At 38.5% G+C, this 21,570-nt stretch overlaps 1 long non-coding RNA gene across 2 annotated transcripts; it reads left to right on the top strand.

Moving 5' to 3' along the window:
* Window positions 1–1,023: 1,023 nt before the first annotated feature.
* On the top strand, window positions 1,024–19,857 carry LOC138716792 (uncharacterized). 2 transcript variants are annotated; one of them, XR_011336727.1, is made up of 3 exons: window positions 1,024–1,105; window positions 8,215–8,277; window positions 19,778–19,857. It is a non-coding gene; the product is annotated as an uncharacterized lncRNA (long non-coding RNA). The 2 variants fall into 2 exon arrangements; XR_011336728.1 differs by lacking the exon at window positions 19,778–19,857 and adding an exon at window positions 13,724–13,913.
* Window positions 19,858–21,570: the final 1,713 nt, after the last annotated feature.

The following is a 21,570-nucleotide window of genomic DNA, read 5'->3' as shown; positions in this document are numbered from 1 at the left end:
AACTTAGTTGGAAGCAAGTGTGCTGAATATTTCTGACAAGCTGGACAAGCTGCTCACTTTTATTTAAGTCATTATAACTGAAAATTTTGGCCGGAAGGGCTCCTTGAGGTTGCACTGCCAAGGTGAGGTTCCTTGTGACCCTGCTTATGGTATGCAGTCAGAGGGACTTTAGGAGAGTATAAATATTTCTTTCTACTTAGTGATGAAGTCTAGCATTCTGTCACTCAAATGAAAATTGCTAGTCCTGGTACTATTTGGGGGGTAATGGAGAGGACTTTGGATGCCTTATGCAGGCTCATTTAATCTGAAGGGAAAAGCTAAGAGAATGGTGATAACTGGGAATCCCTTAAACTGTGCACCCATGCCGCTTCATCCTTTCTTTCAGCAGCTTACCAGAAATGGAACTAGGGTGGCAAAGTACAGATCATATGGCTTCCAGAAGTAGCATCATATGGAGACAAAAAAATCTCAGCAATGCTGACCTGGTGCACGGATTTGGCACCCAGCAATGCTCTCAGAGGAGCCTGGTACTGAGACTTGAGGCTTACATTTTCTGTCTTCTGCTGCTCTGAGCTGGAATACTACAGTAATGTGGGATCTGGTTAATAACTTGGTGGTCCATAACTCTTTAAGCGCAAGTGGAAGGTACAGTTACAAATTGCTTTGTAACTTGCCAGCTTGTGTCATGAGTTCAGGTATTTAAACATTCTATACCTGCAGACACATTTTGTTTTCTCTTTATCACACCATGTAGTTAGACCAAGGCCTTGTCACTAACTATCTCTTTACGCAAGTAGTTGGTTTAATATGGTTTAAATTAACATTTCTGCTAGAAGAATAGAGAGTACAACATGTAGAGACTGTAAGAGCAGGTGCACTGCAAGCCAAAGAAGAAAATTGGTTCAGCAGTTGTTCGCTGTCATGGTTTTCGATTAATTCCTACTGCTTATCACTGCAGGGCTAGCAATGAACATTTCTTGTGCGTTTTACTGAATTACTATCGGTGTGTTGTTTTTTGTCCACAGGGGCCTTGGATTGGGCGACATTTACAGCAGTCCAGATGTGAAGACTGGTTCCTCATTAAGTCACCCTGATCTAATCCCAGGTTCACACGTTGCTTGTGCTGTATTTTATCCAAAGGTTTTATCTAGCATTGTGTCCAGGTCACATGGAGTTTATGGAAAACTGCTTGAAATGCGGTCTCTGGGGTGGTGTTTAACAAGGTGTGCATGAGGATGTTTATGGGGTGTTAGAATGGGAGTCTATTCATTCTCCATGTTAAGTATTACTGAGCCCAGTTCTCTTCTAACCTTGTCCTGGTGCAACCATTAGAGGGGAAAGGAGACTCTAAGCCATTGTATTCAGCAGCCTGCGATGTCTGCCAGCTACTTGTCTGCTACCATACCATAAACCATGCCCAGGGGCTTGGCTCTTGCATCTCCACAACTTGGTTAGGACCCAGTCTGAAGAACTGAGATCTGAAGGGTTTGGGGGCTAGATTACGCATTTCTCTATGTTTCATCAGAGCAGTCTTCCTCAGATTATCAAGAGGACAGTATAAAACAGATAATGCTCTAATCATTTTTTACTTTGACAGTTCTAAGGAAATGTAAATCATGTGATGTGCAAATACATTTTCATCCCTTGGTGTCCAGGACTGTTTCTGAAATAACTTGTGTATTTCTGGGGCATGATCTTTGAATATCTATGTATATACATAAACACATTAAATGCAAACTGCAGTAAAATTCAGGATTTTGCTAGCTACTACTTCTCTGATTAGCTCACTGAACTAAAAATAATTAACATAGTTAATCGTTAACACAATGAGAAGCACACACCTAATAAATCACATTTTTTATTATTATCTGTTAAGTGTCTGGCTGCTTGAGTAATATTTTACAACTTTGGTTAAATTCACCTTGTGCTTCTCAAAGCCAGTGGTAAAATTTCCAGTTTTCGTAACACTGAGAGATCAGACACCTATGCTTATAGGGTTTGAATTCACCCCTGCATTACTCTAGTTTCAAGATCTGACTGCTATTTTCATTCAGCAAAACTAAAAGATTAACTATTTCTAAACTTATGAGCTAATTAGTACACTAATACAAACCACATTTATCATTTCCCTGAGTTTGCTTAAGCCTTTTTCGCTACAAAAGTCAGTTCAGATGTCCATAAAAGCATACAGGGAAAAAAAAGTATTTGTTTTCATTTTCATTAGGGAAAAAGTGAAAATTCCAAAAGATCCTGGGCAGACAGAGCCACATTCTTTTGCTCTCATTAAAGTCCTTTTAGTTACAGTAGTTAGAGGAGGAAAACACTGTGCAGCTCTAGGCATATGTCTGCAAAATTGCCAACACCAATAATTTTATCACAAGTTTAATGAGATTTACTGTTTTTCTTATAAAGCTCCAGCTCCAGAGTACCATGATTATGAAATAATATTATCTTCCATTAAATGTGTATGTTAAAAAGAGCCCTTGTGGTTGCAAAGAAACTCTTGGAAATATAAAATCACTGGCTCAAACATTCTAATTTTAAAAAGTATAAGAACTTCAGATTAATTTCTTTAAAATCACGATTTTAGAAGAAATCTCAGATTTTGATAAGTGTTTATAAATCTAAATATTGTGCCAGTAGCAGCACTAATTCCCGCAGTATTGCTTTTCGAGTATTTCTGTATAGGTGCTACATTCTTGATATTCTTTTCCTACTCCAGAAATTTAGTTTAAGACACAAAAAACCTACACATTTTTTTGATTTAAATGCATCAGAGTACTGAGACTTGGGGTTAAGAGTTGGTTACGTATTTCAGATATTGGAGCCAGACAGCAATTTGGTCTAATAATGTACATGTCTACTATTTCCTGAAAATTTGCTGGTACATGACCCCTTATATGCATATATGTGACCCTACAACAAACTCTCTTATGTGGTGCCAAAAAATGGCATTAGCTTCAGCTGCTTTATTAAATTGCTACCCAGGCTGGCTTACATTCATAGTGAACAAGACATAGTGCATCAGCAACGAATGCGTGGTGTGCCAGCTAAACGTGGGAGCCTCTGCTCCCCTCCAGTTTCGCTACCGTGAGTGTATGGAGGAAGAGCAGACCCTGGGCCAGAATACTTTGCACGCTGTCACAACATTGTTTATCCTTCTCTCTGAAGAAGGCACTTGAGGTGCACTACCAAATAGCTACCTTGAGCCAAGTTACTACTTTAAAAGCCCCCACCAGTCATCACTGCTGCAGTGTATCCAGCAGACAAGTGGTCTGGCTTTTAAGAAGCGCTTATCAAATAGACTGCCGCTGTGATGGGCTATACTGTTCCCAACTAAATGTTCTGTCCTGGTGACAAGGTTAGAGAAATAGTCCCTGTAATTAATGTTTAGCTTTTAATATTATCAGCTGAAAAGAGAAGTGAATGTGACAGCAGTCAGCAACTGCCAAGAAATGTATTGAATATTTGAACCCATAAAAGATCTAAGTCATTTGAAGAGTACTGGGCTATTATGGAAATGAGAAAAGTGCAAGCCAAAAGAAGACAAAGCTTGCATAATGTCCCACATGCTCATGGGGAAAATAATTGAAGCTGAAGAATGTAATTGGAATGCATGAGGAGCATTCACAGGGGCTAAATTTATCTGGGTGATGCAGACTTCACTGGGCTTCAGCTGGGTTCCTGATCTGAGCTGCCCTCCAGAAGAGCCTGTTGGTATCCTTTGGTTGTGAAAGTTCTCCCTGGAGGCTTAGTGTCCACAGGCTAATATGGCCTTTGGGAATAGTCCCCATGGTAACATGAAACCCGATTTTATTAGTATTTTAATGCTATCATTTCTTGACTTTTAAATGCCTCCTTACATAGCCTTACTGTCCTGACTTGGTACCCATCCCTTCTACAAGAAAAGATACTAAGAACTTTTCTGAAAGGATTCAGATCTGAATGCAACTTTTGAACAAAATTAAAACATATTTCCAATTTCCTTTCATACAAATATCTGTCTTACACTTTTTATATTCCCACAGAAGTGTTCACAAAAGAAGTTTCAAATAAATGTCAGCAGAAGTAAGGACATGCAGCAAATGTCCTCAGTGTTCTGGACATTGAAATGCAGCTTATGGCTTAGTCAGAAGTATGCACTTATTTTTTATCATATTCGGGACAGAATAAAATCTTGTACTTCCATCAAAGTCACGTGCTTATATCCTGTTCTGTGACATCTTAAATTCATTTTTGTTTTTTCTGATTATGTTAAATACCCCACACTTTATTCCTTTGTGTATCTGTTGACTTCAACCTATAAAGTAATTCTTTTTAATGTCTCTTGTTCCTGCTAGTTCTGAAAAGGTAAGGGATCTGGGAAAAATGACTGGGCTCCATTTTGTTATTCATCACTGTACCTGTTAATGCCCTCCATTGCAGAATAGCCCTTACACCAATGCTATGTAATATTTAGTTCCTAAATTGCTCTTGCAGGGCTAGGTTGCAAAAATGCTATTTTTTTTTTTTTTAATCTTGACTGAAATTAATATATTTGTTTCTCTCTTGATTCAGCTCCTTTCCCATGACTGTGATAGTGGATCACAAGTTACTGTTCTTGATTTCGTTCACCATTTTCTGCCAGTGTTTCTTAATTCAGAAGAGTTAGTTCCGTACTAAGAAGCTTCTGTTAGTAAATATTTCTAATGTAGCCGTTATCCTTCATAGTCTGAGAACTCGTCTTCTTCTTGACAGTGCCTCTTTGTGCTTTTTCCACATGCCTCACTGTCTTTACCCTGTGGCTGTGGAACTGTGAAAGCTGGTAAGTTAAACTCCTTCGACAAGTTACTTAGAGAAAATAAATGCCCAGTGAGCACGCCCAGCATCATGCAGAGCTCTGTGTTTCCATGTAGGAAGCCAGAGTCTGAGCATTATCCCTGCAAGCTACTTGTGATGTAGAAGAAGGAAAAGTGTTCTCCACTTTACTTCTGCCAGGAGTGGAGAAGTTACTCTGAAGAGGAATTCCCCTCATGAGCCTGGGTAATTGCTCTGCACCAGGGGTGTACATGTGAAGTGAGAGCACGAACACAGAGGAGGCTTCCCCTTTTGCACTAGTTATAGTAGAGTCAGTAAAGGTGGCCCAGGACTACATTTTTAATACAGAGCCTTAGCATTTAGGTTGCTGTATTGTAATCTTAATTAAATGCTAGTGCTGCTTACAGTTAAGCATTCCTTGTGGCTTGAATACTCAAAATAAGTAGAAAATAAATAACTTTAATTCAGTATTTAAAACCCAGAGAGTTTCCATAATTCCTTATGTCTCTAGAAGGAAAGAAAGGAACTATTGGATTTTTAAACCAAACCATATTTATGCAGGATTATTACCCTCATGTTGTTCTGGAGACATCTTATCCAAGTCCAAGTGTCCAAGCGTGCTACATCAGTAGGATGGTGCCGGGCTGAAGTTGTTTAAATCAATTGTTGTTTAAGGATTGAACTACAAAAGCAGCAAGACAGGTTTCCAAAATGAAAACAGTGAGGTACCTGATACTGTTACATAACAAAAGTTTTGGGCCTGGAAATGAAGCATGAGAACAGCTCAGTACATCACACAACATGAATGGTTCAAAAGACTATATTTCTTTCTCTAAAAGCATTTAAAAACATAATAAAAGGCTTCAGTATAAGAGCATCGAACATCGCAGGTAGAGATCTGGGAACAGATTTGTGTTTCCCCCAGTTTTGTACTCATTCATTTGAGCACTCTTAGGAAGATGCCCACATTTTCCCTCAACAGTAGCTGCTTTTCACATGTTCTACATAAATTCTTAATGTTTTACTATACTTTCTGCAATGGAGATGTTATTGCTTAGGTAATAAGAAAAAAGCTCCACTTCTACCATGTAATGTGCATTTTTTTTTGCACCTTATGAGAATATTGAATAGACTTCATTATTTTTTTCAATACAAGTCTGAATTCTACCATTTGATTACCTGAACCAAAAGCATTTCAATTTGCCATCCATCACCCTGACCAGTGTAAAATGCTGAATATTCAGATTAAATTGGAACTTTTTTTCTATGAATAAGGAATTTGATTCAATTCTATAATATACAGTGTCTCTGGGGAGAGGAAATTGAGCTGAAGGTCGCTGAAGGCAAGTGAGAAAATTGTATTATCCAAATACAAAATTCTTTTTCTTATCATCAAAACCTGAAATACAGCCATGGGGAATAAGGGGGTCAAGAGAGAATTCAATTAGAGATGAAAATGGAAAAGGTGCATTTTTCAACTTACCTTTCATTTTTCCAAACAAATGGCACCAGTAAGCTATATGAGGATGATGAAATATTTGTTGAGTAGTTTAATTTCTTTTTTTAAATATAAATCAGAAAACATTCTCAATCAGTTATAAAGAGATAGCATGTATGGACACGGAGTGTCCAGTTCTTCATAGCGTTAGCCTTTGCAGTTTTAGCTTGTTAATCAGTGGAGCAGGAGAGACAAGGGATATCTAATTGCAACAATTTATATGAATAAATTTTCTTGTTAAGAAAGAACAATTGTCAAATATTTATAATAATTTTTTCCTCTGAGCCATTTTGTCATAACAATTTCTGCACTTCTCCCTTGTTAACTCATAGTGTTAAATTATAAATATTCAAAATAATTGTAGAAGCATGATGGTATTATGCCATAAAAATACTTGTTTTCCTCTTTATTTATTTTAGTGTTTCTCTTTATTTATTTTAGTGTAGATACCAGCAACTTATAATATAAACTAGACCCTGTTCTATGTGGCCACCTCTGAAACACTAGCAATTACAGATAAAGGCTGTGATTTAGCAAAGAGCTGTTATGCTTGCTCAGTTCCCAGTTGCATGACAGGTGTCGCTGCTGTCAGTACACCTGTGTTTGCAGGATAGGTTTCATCTTGCTGAAGGCATTTGAGCTCATGCTAAGGCTAACGTTAGAGGAAAGAAGATTTCCAGTGAGATCCTGGAATGCTAATTTAGCAACTTCCTAAACTTGCTGTGTAAATTACACAGTGATTTACAAAATTAGCTGATGATAGCTCAGGGGCTTTTGTTCTGTCTGTACTTGTCAGTTTTGTTTGCAGTCATTTCCTAAACATTTGTTCTTTCTGAGAGGAAATCACTGTGGTATTTAGAGAAACCTTTCTGTGTTTGGTAAGTGATCATCTTTAATTGTTTATCATCACCTAATCATTTGTAGTCAGTCTAATTAGAATATATAGTACCACATATAATCAAACTTTGAAATGTAATTTAATTCTAAGGAGCACTTCATTCATACTGCAAGTACCAGTTCTGAGTTTGGGTTGGATCCAGTATTGGCTAAAACGTAATGAAACTTTTCTCATATTCTATAAAAAGTAATTTGAAAATGTTGTTACTCTTGAAGCCAACTGCAGTCATCTCTGAGATGTAACCTGAAAAGCAAAACTTCAGACTCGGTGTAATAGCCTGAATCTGAACATTACCTTTTCAGTATATTTGTATAATTGTTAAAAGCATTTTATATTGACAAACTATTCTGCCTTTCAACAAAATAGTCTCTGAAATTAGCAGTTCCAGCCATCATGCTCTGTTGATTCAAGGATTGTGTATGCAGATGTGAAATTAGGCCTTTTACCACTTTGTGAGCACTTGCACTTAGTATTGTTAGGAAACTCAGCACATCTCTGAATGTGTGACAAGAGTTCATAGAGAAATCTCAGTTCTTGGAATTTTTTTCTTTTAAAACAAAATTATGTTTAAATCTTGGTGGCTTGTTTCTTTTAAAGGATAGTGGATTGTGTTACAGACACTGAAATGAGCTGGAATAAAATTATTTCAGCTCATTTTTTTAAAAATGAGCTGAATTTTATAATTATTTCAGCTCAGGAATAAAATTATTTAAAAAAAAAAAGTGGGAATTCACTTTCTGTAAATTTTCTAAGATCTTACTCTGCACCGGTCTGCATTTTTAAGTGCCAGAACACCTCTATAAGCCTAGTGCCTGATAGATTCACTGGCTTTTCTGTTCAGATTGGACTGCAAGTTTGGGGTCTTTTTAAAATAAAATTCCTACTAGATTGATCAGGAGTGTCTGTGTTTTACTCTTACAGAGATTTGAATAACTTTTATATGTTTGAAAAGCGACTTAGTTTTATATTTCAGATTTAATGAAATAAGACTTACTTTAATTTTCTTTTCAACCTATCACAGGAACAAGAATTTCATCCACAGTTGCTGAATTTTTCAAAGTGAAGGAAAAAGAACATTACGTAGGTAAGATTATTCAGTCTGGTTCTATTTGAATCTACTGAACTTCCTTCTATTTGACAAAATGTAAAATTAATGTTTTTGGAAACTGGGGACTTCAGTAAGCTAAGAAAATTAAAAAATGAAGAGAATTTCACTGAACTGAAATGAAATAGGTTGTTAGAAGAAAATCAGCCTGTGGTAAAGGGAAGGGAAGAAAAATGATAAAGAGAAATTACATTGACAGAAACCTCAAACATTATGGAAACAAGTAGGTCAAAAGAATTGTTCAAAACAATATACCTTTGGAGTATATATTATCAAAAGCCCCATTAATTCTTTAGGCAGAAAGACACCAAGATCAAACAAATGCAAATTTATAGCTAACCATTAAACAACTACTTGGGTGATAGGAACAAAAGGAAATATATACAGTGCAGGAAATTAAACCAAGTGATTGTTAGAATTGAAAGGATACCAAAATAATATCAAAATAAATGTAAAATAAAATAAATGCACTTGGTCTTTCAAAGCAAGCTTAAGTATCAGTGTTTGGGAATAAAGTTCTATGGGGTTCTATTCTGTAGAAATTTGATGATTAAATCCTAAGAGCTGGGAAAGGTAATTAAAATCAATGTCATCCACCCGGACTGTAGAGAGGCACTTCATTTTCTTAAATGACTTTGATCAACTGTGGGCTGCTGGAGAATGCAGCAAAATAGGGGTTATGTAGGAAAGCAACCATTAGGCAAGGACGAGCGTCAAGACAGAACTACACATACATTGTGAATGTGTCAAGATAAAACAGAAAAGCTTCACTTCCCTTCACAGGTGTCACTTTAAAAACAGAGTGCCCCAAAGATGTAGGCAACAAAGAAGGGAAAGGGCTGTATAAAATACCTGAGAATTACTGCAGTGCTGGAGATCCTCAGCTCAGCTGAACTCTATAGCAGTTGAGGCTGGGTATCTATCACCTTGTACTTGCAAGGTGAAACCAATGATGTAGAAGGCCAGAGATAAACAGTTAAAGGGCATGCATGTATTTGTTATCTTAATGCAGACAACTTGCCTAAATGGTAAAACATTGCTTGAAAGCAGAATCTAAAGACTGCTCTGTAGTAAAGTGAAGGAAATGTGTCACCTAGGTAAGAGATTGACCTACTTAATTAAATACATATGGGAAGTCTTGTTAAATATCAAAACCCTTTTCCACATGGTGTTAGGATTATGAGATCAAGCATTCACTAGTCAGTATTTCCCAATGGGTAAGGTAAGCTCAGTCCTATTGTATTTCACCATGGGGAAAATACTACACGGATAAAGCAGGAGAACAAGGTACTTTGCTAGAGCAATGTGGCCGTGTGGGTTTGCGTGTCTCTGAGGTCCTCCCCAAGGTCCTGAGCTGGCATCATCAGAGCCAAATTACGGCGAAGCTTGTATGCTGTTGAAGGGACAGTGTACTTTTTACCTCTCCGCTTCTTGGATTGCAGCCTAGGGGATTAGCCAGAGTACTTGGAGCTATTCCAACTCCCACCTCATCCCTCTGTGACTGCACCACCCCTGGAGAAGTGTGGGAATGGAGGGAAAAGAAGTATAAAAGTCACTATCCCTCTTATGAGTCCTGCTGGACTCTTGGAAACTAAGCATCAGATGAGTAACTGTATGCAACTGCCCTTTCTAATGCTGTTCTTAAATATGTTGCCATCTTGCCAAGATACTTAGAAAACTCCACTAAGTGCAGCAGATATATATTTGGAGATGGACACCTGGAGGGAACCCACTTAGGTAGGTGACAGATGTTTTTTATGGTTGTGCCAGTCCACATAATAGATATGTTTTCTTCTCAAGTGTTCAACTTCAGCAAATTTGAAATACTGTTATTTTTGTGACCATGGTTTGCTGACCAAAAGGTCCAGCTCCTGTTGGTATTGCTGGAGAATTCATCTCTGACTTTAAGGGAGCATGGCCTTAGCTAACAATGTGTGTCTGAGTCTGCCTCAGGTATAAGAGACTTTCTGACCCATGTGTCAACAACATGATTTCTGAACAGTCAAGTGTGCGCATGGTGTAGAGTATAACAGAGCACCTAGTGGTAAAAGGGTCTGTCCAAGGAACTGTGATGTGAAATGTACTCAGGAAAGAAGGAATACATCAGTTATCTCAGTAAACTATGGAACAAAATCTAAGTGAGATGTTGAGCACCTTGAGCTATCAACAACCTCAGCAAAACGTAATGTTGCAACCAGCAGGATGCTGCTTTAGTAGGACAAATAGAGATACAGGTGTAGTAGAAAACAGTTTTATTCAGTAAAATATAGGTGAAATAAAAGCAGGCAGAAATTGCAGAACATACTGCAGTGTAGCCATACTCCATGGAATTGTTTCTTCAGTTTAATAGAAATTTGCAGACTGGCAAACCCCTCCCTCCTTCTCCATTTTTTTATAAATCTACAATATGAGGGAAATACTTTAGCATCCATATGACTACATTCCTTTTATTTATATGCATAACCCCCTTTTCTTTCAGCTGCCGAGCCATTACTGCAATGGTAAACAAAGAAAAGAGCGATCATTTTAAAACTGATAAATGGTGAAAATTTGCAGAGGGTAGAATAAGTTATGTTGAGGTTGTTTGGTGAGAGCAGATTAGGAGAAAACCACTTGTGTTTATTGAGCTTTTCTAATAAAAAGTAAACTCACAAAGCTTTGTTTATTAGCTTTTTTATTAAAAACAAATTGCATACTGTAGTATACAAATATGCATACTGATATTTAAATCTGAACTTGTTCTCACCCATGCATGAATGTGTACACATATACTAGAATATGTACACATGTACTAGTTGCTTTACATACAGAAATAGCTTAAAAACTCAGAGACACTCTGGCTTCATCAGAGCTTTATTTGTTTTTTTTTCTGTTGGATCACGGGCCTATTAAGATACAACTACCATTTGCAATAATTCGCAAGCAAGATTTGTCCATGAGGTTTCTCTGCATAAGTGGAGACAGAAATGGATAGCTTGCAATCAGGAACAAAGAAATACACATAAAAATACAAACTAAATCATATAATTGGGTTACGTGAGTTTATTACAGAATAGTCTTTCTTAGAAAAGATGTCAGATTGGTAGGTATAGAATTTCCAAACTTAGTTAATTCTTTTGGACATAGGGAGAAGAAACATCCCTTTCCTTCTCTTCATCACAAGCAACTAAGAACCAAAGCAGAATCCTCTGTAGGCCATACATTTATTTACCACAGTCTGCCAAAGACAAGAGTATATTCATATGCATGATAAGGGACTTGCCAGCCTTGCCTGATGGGAGGGGAGATTGAAGCTGAAGAAAGTGAAAGAGGCAGAAGTAAGTGCTAGGTGAAAACCTGTGTTTTGAACTCCAGATGATGTTGTACAGGGTAGGACTTTCAGAACATGTTCTTGAGACCTGAGAAGTACAGCTAGTGTGAAATCCTAGAAAATCTAAACTAAGTATTTCAAACCTGTACTGGTGGGTCCATAGTCAAGTATGAAGGCTTGCTGTGGACACATTACTACTAGATGTGGAAAGGAGAGGCCTATTAAGCTTTGGGAAACTCTTTCTTACATTCTCTAATGACTGTGCTGCTGTCTTCTGTAGAAAGAACATGAAAATTGTATTGCTAGAGATGTGCACAGGGATTTGTCAGTGGTAACTCCATGCAGTTCATCAACTAAAGCCTCCCTTCCTACCATTCCCAAAGGCTGAAACACACTTGAATGGACTTTTATATGAACAGGGCATAAAACACCCATCAGCCAGTATGCTACTGATATAATTTTTAAGTGTTTTGCTTAAAAATACATAACTGTGAATATTGAACTCCTTAGACAACTCCTTTGAGGATGAATAAGGAAGCCTCAAGTTCATCTGTTCTAAATAACTTAAGATGTACAAGATCTGTGTGTGTTACCGTGGTACCTGTTCCTCTTTGCACTATGGAAATAAGACAGGATATTTGTAGCCACATTAAGGAAGTCAAACACTACTCCTTGTCCAGAGTCTCTGAAGGCCTCCCAGGTGAATTTTATTTCAGAAGAGAATAAGAACATTCTTTTCCATTTCCCATACATCTTCACTTCTTAATACAGGCAGAAACTTTGTTAACCTCAAGAAAACCTTGACCTCAGTTGCAAGTCTTAGAAAAGTAAAATAGGATCTCCCATTACTACCACAGCTAAGGGATCCTTTTGGTTTCCCTACGTTGCAGGAGCTGCTGTGACTGGCCCATACCTAGTTCTGTCTTTTAGGAAACTGAGAAAAATGTGAACCTGCAAAAGGGAAAGGATGTTTTGTGCTTTCCCTCCTCTTTGGCACCTACACATAATGGAGTCTGAGAACATGCTCTGTCTCCACTACTGCCACTGCAGTGACTCTAGGTTATACTTTGTACTGATGTTGTCAGCACTAAAAATCCTTAACATGTATTAAACTTGCTGGTTTTTAAGTGAAGCTTATAAATTTTATCATGAATTATCAGGAGACATGCAAGTGTATTTGTGGCTGTAAATTAAGCAAAATGTGTTTTATCTAGTCATTGAGAGAAGAATCTCCTCTCTCCTTATTATCAAAAACAATGTATCAGCTAGATACCCATCTCTTTCAAATGCTGTGATATAAATACTATCATATAAAAAGACATGTGGCTCTCTGTCTGATCATATTGTTTCATCACCTTTATCATTCACTTAAAATGTATAGTAATTTCCAAATCTCAAGAGAATTTTTGTATTATTTGCGATGGGCTAGGAAGAGTAAAAATTAGCAATTTCAAAATATTGTTTTAATTATTTTGTCTTCTACCAGCAACATCAGTCTTCCGGCTCCTTATGAGGCCAGAGGAGTAAGGAAGCAATCATCCCCCTGCATCTGGCTCTGGTGAAGCTGCACCTTGAATACTGTGTTCAGTTTTGGGCCCTTCAGTACAAGAAAGACATTGAGGTGCTGGACCGTGTCCAGAGAAGGGCAACAAAGCTGGTGCAGCATCTAGAGCGCAAGTCTTATGAGGAGTGGCTGAGGGAACTAGGGTTGTTTAGTCTGGAGGAGGCTGACGGGAGACCTTATCACTCTCTGCAGCTCCCTGAAAGGAGATTGTAGGGAGGTGAATGTTGGTCTCTTCTCCCAAGCAACAAATGAGAGGGAATGGCCTTGTGTTGTGCCAGGGGAGGTTTAGGCTAGATAGTATCAAATATTACTTCACTGAAACGATTGTAGACCACTGGAGCTGGCTGCCCAAGGAAGTGGTTGAGTCGCTGTCCCTGGAGGTATTTAAAAGACATGTAGACATGGCACTCTGGGAGAGGTGGACTAGGCAGAGTTAGATATATGATTTGCCTTGATGATCTTGACAGTCTTTCCAGCCTAAATGATTCTGTGATTCTGTGTGTACTTTTGAGTCACTGACTGTGCTTCTGGTTTTCATTGCTCTTTTCAAGGCAGTTGAAGAAGCAATGTATTTATGGTAAATCAGGTGAATGATATGCTGGAGGAACATAAAGCTGTCATACACAAGCATTCATAAAAGACTTTTCTCCCAGTAACAAATGGCTTCTATGTCTCCTACAGCAAAATGTTCCTTACTCTGAATATCTAAATAAAACCTACAATTGTACAGAGGAAAGACTTTTGAATATTACCAACAGAAGTCTGGACTATTTTTTTATCCTGAAGGGCAATGCTGTCTTAATGGTCTACTGAAGTAGTTTTTTTCTTTCATTTTACACTATTTCATGATATAACTATAAAAGTGAATGTAACAATATTTTTACATCATAACTACTTCCTGTAATGTAATGCATATGAAGTGTAGTCTATAAAAATACCATGAAACAAGAAGTCTAGATTTCAGCAAAAATAAAATTGGTATTTGTGTGGAAGGATGGTTGTCATTCTATGTCTTTTATTGTTGCTGATGGCAGCTCAGAAGTTGAATATACACATTCTTACTGGTGTGTAGTACTGATAATTCTGCTTGATCCTGTATCCTTATAGTAAACACAGATTAGGCAGCCAGACCTGAAAAAGCAAACCAGTGTTTTATTTAACACATCTTTAAAATGACATTTCTGTTTTCAATGTATTTGTGACTATGAAGCAATGATCTTGCTGTCTTTGCAGCCCAGAAATTCTGTGTCTTGGGTTGCTTCAGAAGTGTAACCAGCAAGCTGAGGGAGGTGATTCTGTCCCCTATTCTGTTCTCGTGAGATCTCACCTGCAGTGCTGCACTGAGTTTCAGAGTCATCAGCACAGGAAGGACATGGATCTGTTCGAGTGAGTCCAGAAGAGGGCCACAAAGATGATCAGAGGGCTGGAGCACCTCCCCTGTGAGGACAGGCTGAGAGAGTTGGGCTTGTTTAGCCTAGAACGAGAAGGCTCCTGGGAGACATTATATCAGCCTTCTAATACTTAAAGGGGGCCTACAGGAAACATGGGGAGGGGCTGTTTTTCAGGGAGTGCAGGGATAAGATAAGGAGGCAATGGTTTTAAACTGAAAGAGGGTAGATTTAGATTAGATATTAGGAAGAACTTTTTTCCTGTGAGAGTGGTGAGGCACTGGAACAGGATGCCCAGAATTGTGAATGCCCCACCCCTGGAGGCGTTCAAAGCCAGGCTGGATGGGGCTTTGAGCAACCTGATGTAGTGGAAGGTGTCCCTGCCTATGGCATGGGATTGGAACTGTATGATCTTTAACATCCTTTCCAACCCAAACCATTCTGTGAGTCTATGATTATGGAACAGGTCAGTAAACAGTGTATACAACAGGCAGTTTCTGTTATGAGTAGCAGGTGTTCATGGTCAGTGGTTCCTGCTACAAGCTGGTTTCATTTACACAACCATTTGTGGGAGGAGTAGAACTGTGTCTTTTAGATGTCAAAAACTGTTGCTCGTGAAATAGCATGCGAAACTCAAATAACATATCATCTTTGATTTTTGCCTTCTCAGTCCATCTTTTTTATCATGTGAGTCATGTCCACCCCCCTGCTTCTAGCTGCATTGTGCTATAAGTCAGAATAAAATACTGTAAATGTGACTGCAAATATTTTCTTGGCTTTTTTGTTGGCTTCTTCCAGGGTGAGGAGAAAGAACTGACGCTCATTTGAAAACTAGTAATCTTCCATTTTCCCTGTGGCAAAACTCTGATTATCACAGTGGTTTTAGTTGTTGAAGTTTTGAGCAAGACCAGTGTTACTTATCTGTCTCAAAAAACAGAGAGCAAGTTATATCATTCCTAGGCCTTGTACAAATTAGTGTAATATTTAGTAGAGGTGACTTTATATTTGTAGGAACAGAGACTTTTTCTTGACCACTTGATTGAAGTAAAACAAAGGTGTGCATTATAACCTCTGAGCTCTGTGCAGCCTTAGTGTGAGGCCCTGAAAGGCAGGTAAGAAGGCAAAGGGGAAAAGAGCTCGTCAAAGGTATATGATATATTAATAAGCCACATGTCTGTGTCTCCAGACATTCTTGCAAGGCTAATGCCCCTGCCCATGTAAAGCTATTAGTATGTATTGATTCTTGTCACAGGGAGAATGACAGAGGCACAGTGCACTGAAAATGAAGACAGCTAGAAAATGACATGTTTGAAAGCAGCATTGGGCAGATAGCGGGAGGAGGAGAAGTTAGCTGCAAAAGTCTGTATCGTTAAACACAGCAGAAATGTATACATTTCACACTACAAATACTGTATCAAGCCTCCTTTTCCCACCATTTGAACCCTAAAGGGGGGTTCTTGCTGGGAGACTGGATGCTTTGCTGAAGGTAAAAGACAGAGAAGCCATAACACTGGCCTGTTGTGGTGCAAGAAAACAACTCTGTCAGTATCTTGGTTTCCCGTGGGCTGTCTTTCCTGAAGAAGGGGATGGAATACATGATTGGTGTTTGAAATGCAAACATGGTACCTTGGATTCTTAGGACGTGAACCTGGGACTGAAAGCTTTGGGAAGCTTGACTTGTGCTTCTGTCCTGTTGTGTGCTCCTGAAAGCCTGGCTTAGGGCTGCGCACACTGAAGCGATCTATGAGGTATCCTCTCCTTGGATTATTCTGATCTAAAATCCAGCTTTGTATGTCCGAAGGAGGGTGAGGAATCTCATTTAATTATTTTAACGTAATACCCACATTGTCATCTGATCCAAAGAATCATAGAATCATAGCATTGTTAAGTTGGAAAAGACCTAAGATCATCAAGTCCAAACATCGACACAATACCAACATGCCTACTAGCCCGTGTCCTGAAGCTCCACATCTATACATTTTTTTAACACGATAAGAAGAACCAGGTGCAAAACAGGGCTCGGAGGCTATCAAATCTAATGGCTGACAAGTTGGGAAATGCAGAGTGACTCCAGGAGAAGGGCAATCCAGTGCAACACCACTGAAGGAAAGGGGACAGCACACTGAATAAATTACAGTAACTTCTTTCGCACTGTGCACATGAAGGAGACGTGAGCATTTTGCTGGGTGCTGAAGATCTGGGAAGGAATTTGTTATAGAGATACAGCAGTTACAACTGTGCGCCGAGCTGGAGCTGTATGGGCTGGCAGGAGTTTGGCTGCAAATAGCTAGAGGCCAGAAGCGGACTGTCTGTGTTATCCATGTGCCAACTCCCCCAGCTGAAACACAAAATTGATTTTCAGCAATATTGCCAGCCTGTAAAAGGAACACCATTCCAGAGCTGGTAGGCACTGGTTCAGCAAAATAGTTTCCAGTTAGTCCCAAAATGTGGAATTCCCAGAACTTGGTGCCACTGCCTGTGGATGTAATGCAGCTGATTTCTCTGCGCTTGAGATTGCTTACTGCCTTGTTTGCTTTTGCTTATTACCCCCACAGTCAGACCACAGTTCTGCTCTTCATTGAACTTCTACATTTTCTATCGTATTTATCTGCTTCTTCTTATATTAGCAGTGATCTGTTTGATTTGGGTCACCAAGGGCTGTGGCTAGTGGTGCTTGTGTGGCATTCGGTTGGGCTTTCTTATTTGCTGAAATCACACTTTTCACATTTCTGTTTCTGCTCACAGAAATGTGCATATATTTCATAGGATAATTGAGTACAATTAACCCTGGGTCTGATATGGGGATTAATTTCTTTGGTTTATTTTTGGTTTTTTTAGTAGTATCTTCAGCAGGGATTATTTCGTAGAATCATACAATGATTTGATTGGAAAGGATCTTAAAGATCATCCAGTGCCACTTCCCTGCCATGGCCAGAAATACCTTGCACTTAGATCAGGTTGCTTAATGCCCCATGCAACCTGGCCTTGAACACCTCCAGGGATGTAGCATCCATGATTTTCTGGGCAACCTGTCCCAGTGCCTCACCACCCTCATAGGAAGATATTTCTTCCTAACATCTAATCTAAATCACCCCTCTTTCAGTTTAAAACTGTTACCTCTCACTCCATCACTGCACTCCCTGACAAAGACCTGGTAGTCTTGACATTCAGTTCCAGTTAATGGATTTGCTGTTGGGAAATCCAGCCAGGGGATACTTTAGTGAAAGGAATTGTCTTGCAACAGCTACAACACCCCCTCACCCTGCAAAAATATTCCTAGTAATAAATAATTGAGGTGACCTTGAGAAGTATTCTCTCATGTTAGTTAAATGTTTATCTTTTTTTTCCCCTTCCCTGACTGTCATGAAACAGAGGAGTAAAACCTGAATAGATTTGAAGACATTCCACAGAGGACAGAACGTACAAGCAGTTTAGTTATGTTTCCCCACAGTCCTTTCTGCTGTGCTTCTGTGAGCACAGCTTGGTCTCAGGGAGAGAAAAAAATGATTTCACCAGCTCTTGTGGGCCAAAATCCAGCCTCAAGCCAACTTGTGCATTGTCACTGGAGCTCATGTGGTCTGAATCAGGGATGACAGAAGAAGCAGCAGCCTCCTTTTCCTGTTTCTGAGCAAAAGATAAATGAGTGTGGTACCACTTGAAAGGCGACCATGAATCTAATGGAATTAGTTTACAGGGAAACCTCCACCCAAATGAATTTTATTTGTCTCTGAGCTACAAATGAAATTAATTTGTTTTGGACTTCCTGACAGATTCAAATGTGTCAAAACATTAAGGTCATGAAGGTGGTCGTTTTGCATTGACAACTGTGTTTTTAGTGGCACACTGGTTTAAATCAGTGGATTTCAAACAGATTTTGTATTGAAGTTCAGGACACAGTTGAACCCAATTTTCGTGAAGAGAGTTGTGGTGTGTGAACAGATTTATATGGCTAGTCAGTAGCTGGAAGCAGTCATTAGTGTTTGAACATCTCTGGATGTTATCTGGGAAAATGAAAAAGCAATTAAGTGTTTGGAGAGATATTTAAGGGAAGAAAATAAAATAAACTACAAAATAAAGGCTTTGGGAACTCATTGATATAAGGGAGGAAGTCTGGAGAGATATTTGAGGAGGAAACTGCAGTACAATTGGATAACACTGATTAGAGAACAGGAGAATTAAACTGAATAAAGTTAAAATTAGAGATCCCCATACCCTCCATCTTTAAACAATTTCTTTACCAAAGTCACAGTGTGCAAACACTAGGCATCAATTTAAATTTGGCTGAGATAACATGCTAATTAAGTGAAAGCCTTGAGTGAGGTGAAGAGTGTGAGGCTTTGTCTTACAGCTCTTTGTCCTTCAGAGGAGAATCTTACATTCTCATGCAAAGGGCAGCTGCCAGAAACATAGTGCTTCCTAGGGAAAACATTAGGACCTTTAAATAGGCTCTCTGTGAAAAAGACAACATAATCTATTAGGACAACAAGTAAAGCTGGATGTATTGTTTGTGTTTGCACATCAAATGCAAAATGCAAACTGGGCATTGGTATCCCATAAAATTTCTAGCATATATTGATTAACTGCAAGGTGAAAGAGAAACAGAAGACTGGCAGTTTAATTGGATACACCTATATTCATACGTGGTTTGTGTAATAGCTAGTGGCAAGAAATCAATATATCTTTGTTTTGCTTATTTGGATTTGAATGTGTATGTAACTACAGCTTGTTTCATAGATGAATACTGCTAAAAGTTATGGTATTTTACCTGTGCACTTTAGGTTTCCATAAGGTGCAAAAGGTAGGCTTCTAAAGGCAACTAAAAATATACTTTTCTTTGGGGACACTAATTATCTGTATTTGTGATATATGTACTTTATAAAAGTACACATGTTCTAAGTGTTTTAACTACACTGTTGATGGAAATTTTTATTTATAGCATAGGACTAGCACCTGAAGTCTTGAATATTTTGTTCACATTTCTCACCTTAAAAGCATTTAATTTTAGAGCTTCTCTTCAAACATGATACAACTGATGAACTCATTGTAGTTACTTTACTTAGTCTCCATAAGACATATAAATGCATTTACATTTAGGTTTCTTTTTCTGTTGGAATGTTGGGACACATTACATTCAGCTATGTAGGTCAAATCATATTAGTTATTTATATTTAATAGGTTTTAAGAATTTGAGTGTTTAGTGCATACATTTTTTTCCAGGTAACGAGCAGAACAGCAGTGCAGATACCTGATGGGTCTGTTAGTTGTCACGGCACTTGGTGCAAAGGAGCAGAGCTATGCCAGCCTCCCATGATGGAAGAATTAAATATGAAAATGGGAAAGATTAGGTGATGTGAAGTTGATCTTTCTTATGACTTACACTTTCCCTGAGAACAAAAAATGCAATGAGAGAAAAAAATATCTCGGATACTCGTGGTATTTAGAGATGTCAGCATTTTGTGTGACAGCTTATATCTAGCTTGATCATGTTTCTGTTTATAAATCATTATTGGAGGTTTATAATGGAAGGAGATGATGCTCCAGGTGGTATGTCCATACTGCCTATAGTGATAGTCCTTAGAAACTAGTCAAATTTACCTCAATTATGTAGATAAGATTACTTCAATATGCTGAGATGTGTAACTCTCTATCTGCTTGACCCCTTTCTGTGGCTTCCCTCACTCCAGCATAACTGTCCAAAGCATCTCCAGGAGCTGACCCTCCCCTGCTGCTGGTGCTGCGTGACACACTCCAGCCCCGCTGACCTGCCTACTGCTTGTCTGTGGGTGCAGCTCAAATCAGTCGCTGCACCCTGCACACTGCTCCATCCCAGCATCCCCGGACACTGGAAGCTTTTGTTCCCTCTCCATGATCTTCATAGGTTCCGGTGCCATGGAATCTGCCTCCTACGAGAATGCCAGCACCATGGAGACCCCAAACCTGCTGATACCACAGTTAAGGTCCTCTTATAGTTTTGCTATGCCTTTCCTCTCTCCTCCTTTGGAAACTGCATGCAGACGTTTGGATCTTATCCAAATACGCTGTGCTGGCACCAGGTGCTCGCAGACCTGTTTTGGGAGAAAGCTTTTTGGGAGAAAGGTTTTAAGGCCTCTTGCACTGATGGAAGTCTTACATTCTTACATTCTGGTCACTAGACTCCAGGTTTTTAATAGCCTGTGGACAGTGAACTGAGGTCAAAGGATATGGAAACAGGAATATTTATAATTTGACTACAATACTTTTATAGCCTCAATATTCTCTGCAGTACAAGAACATAAAAATGTTAAGCAATAATGAATGTTTTGTTGTTAATTTGAATCATCTCTGGACTACTGGCAGCAGGATTTCCTTTTCTCCGGGTGCATTTACAAATGTATATTTACATTTACAGGATAGAATTCAGTGACAAAAATAATCTGAAATGAAATTATGAAATTCATTGCATTAAACAGTCAGCTGCAGAAGGGAAACATCAAGCAGAGAACAATCTATACAGGATGCTGCGAGGCTTGGCTGCAGAAAAATGACAATCTATATTCATTAAAGATATCTAATAATTTTCTAAAAAAAATAACTGTGAAAAATATCTCAAGTCAGGAAATATGAACTTTGTTATTGATTAAACATTTGAAAAGGGATTTTTCTCAATAAAGGAGACCATATTTTCTCTTGTGTTTTCATTAAGCAATTTAATATGTCTGAATCTTACTTTATGTTGTATTTCCTCTTTATTACTTTATATTACATCTCTGTGTTCATAGATTGAATGATATAATGCCTAGCTAGGAGGAAAATATGCTTCCTGTTCAAATAGGTATAATAAATTTCGGACCAACTTTACTCTTCTTATTGAGGAAAAAGTTATTAAAAAGCACATAAGATGTGTTTGTTTTCTTTTTTGATAGAAGACTCTGGTTTTTCTTTTTCTTATTCAGTAGGAAATACAAAGATGCCCTGTCTGTTTTGTAAAGGCCCTGCATTGCGCTGTTAATTTCAATGGGAAATTTGCCTTG

This window comes from Phaenicophaeus curvirostris, chromosome 1 (genome assembly GCF_032191515.1).
Source record: "Phaenicophaeus curvirostris isolate KB17595 chromosome 1, BPBGC_Pcur_1.0, whole genome shotgun sequence".
Lineage (NCBI taxonomy): Eukaryota > Metazoa > Chordata > Aves > Cuculiformes > Cuculidae > Phaenicophaeus > Phaenicophaeus curvirostris.
The sequence above is the reverse complement of the archived record's forward strand: the minus strand, read 5'-3'. Positions and strand labels throughout refer to the sequence as shown.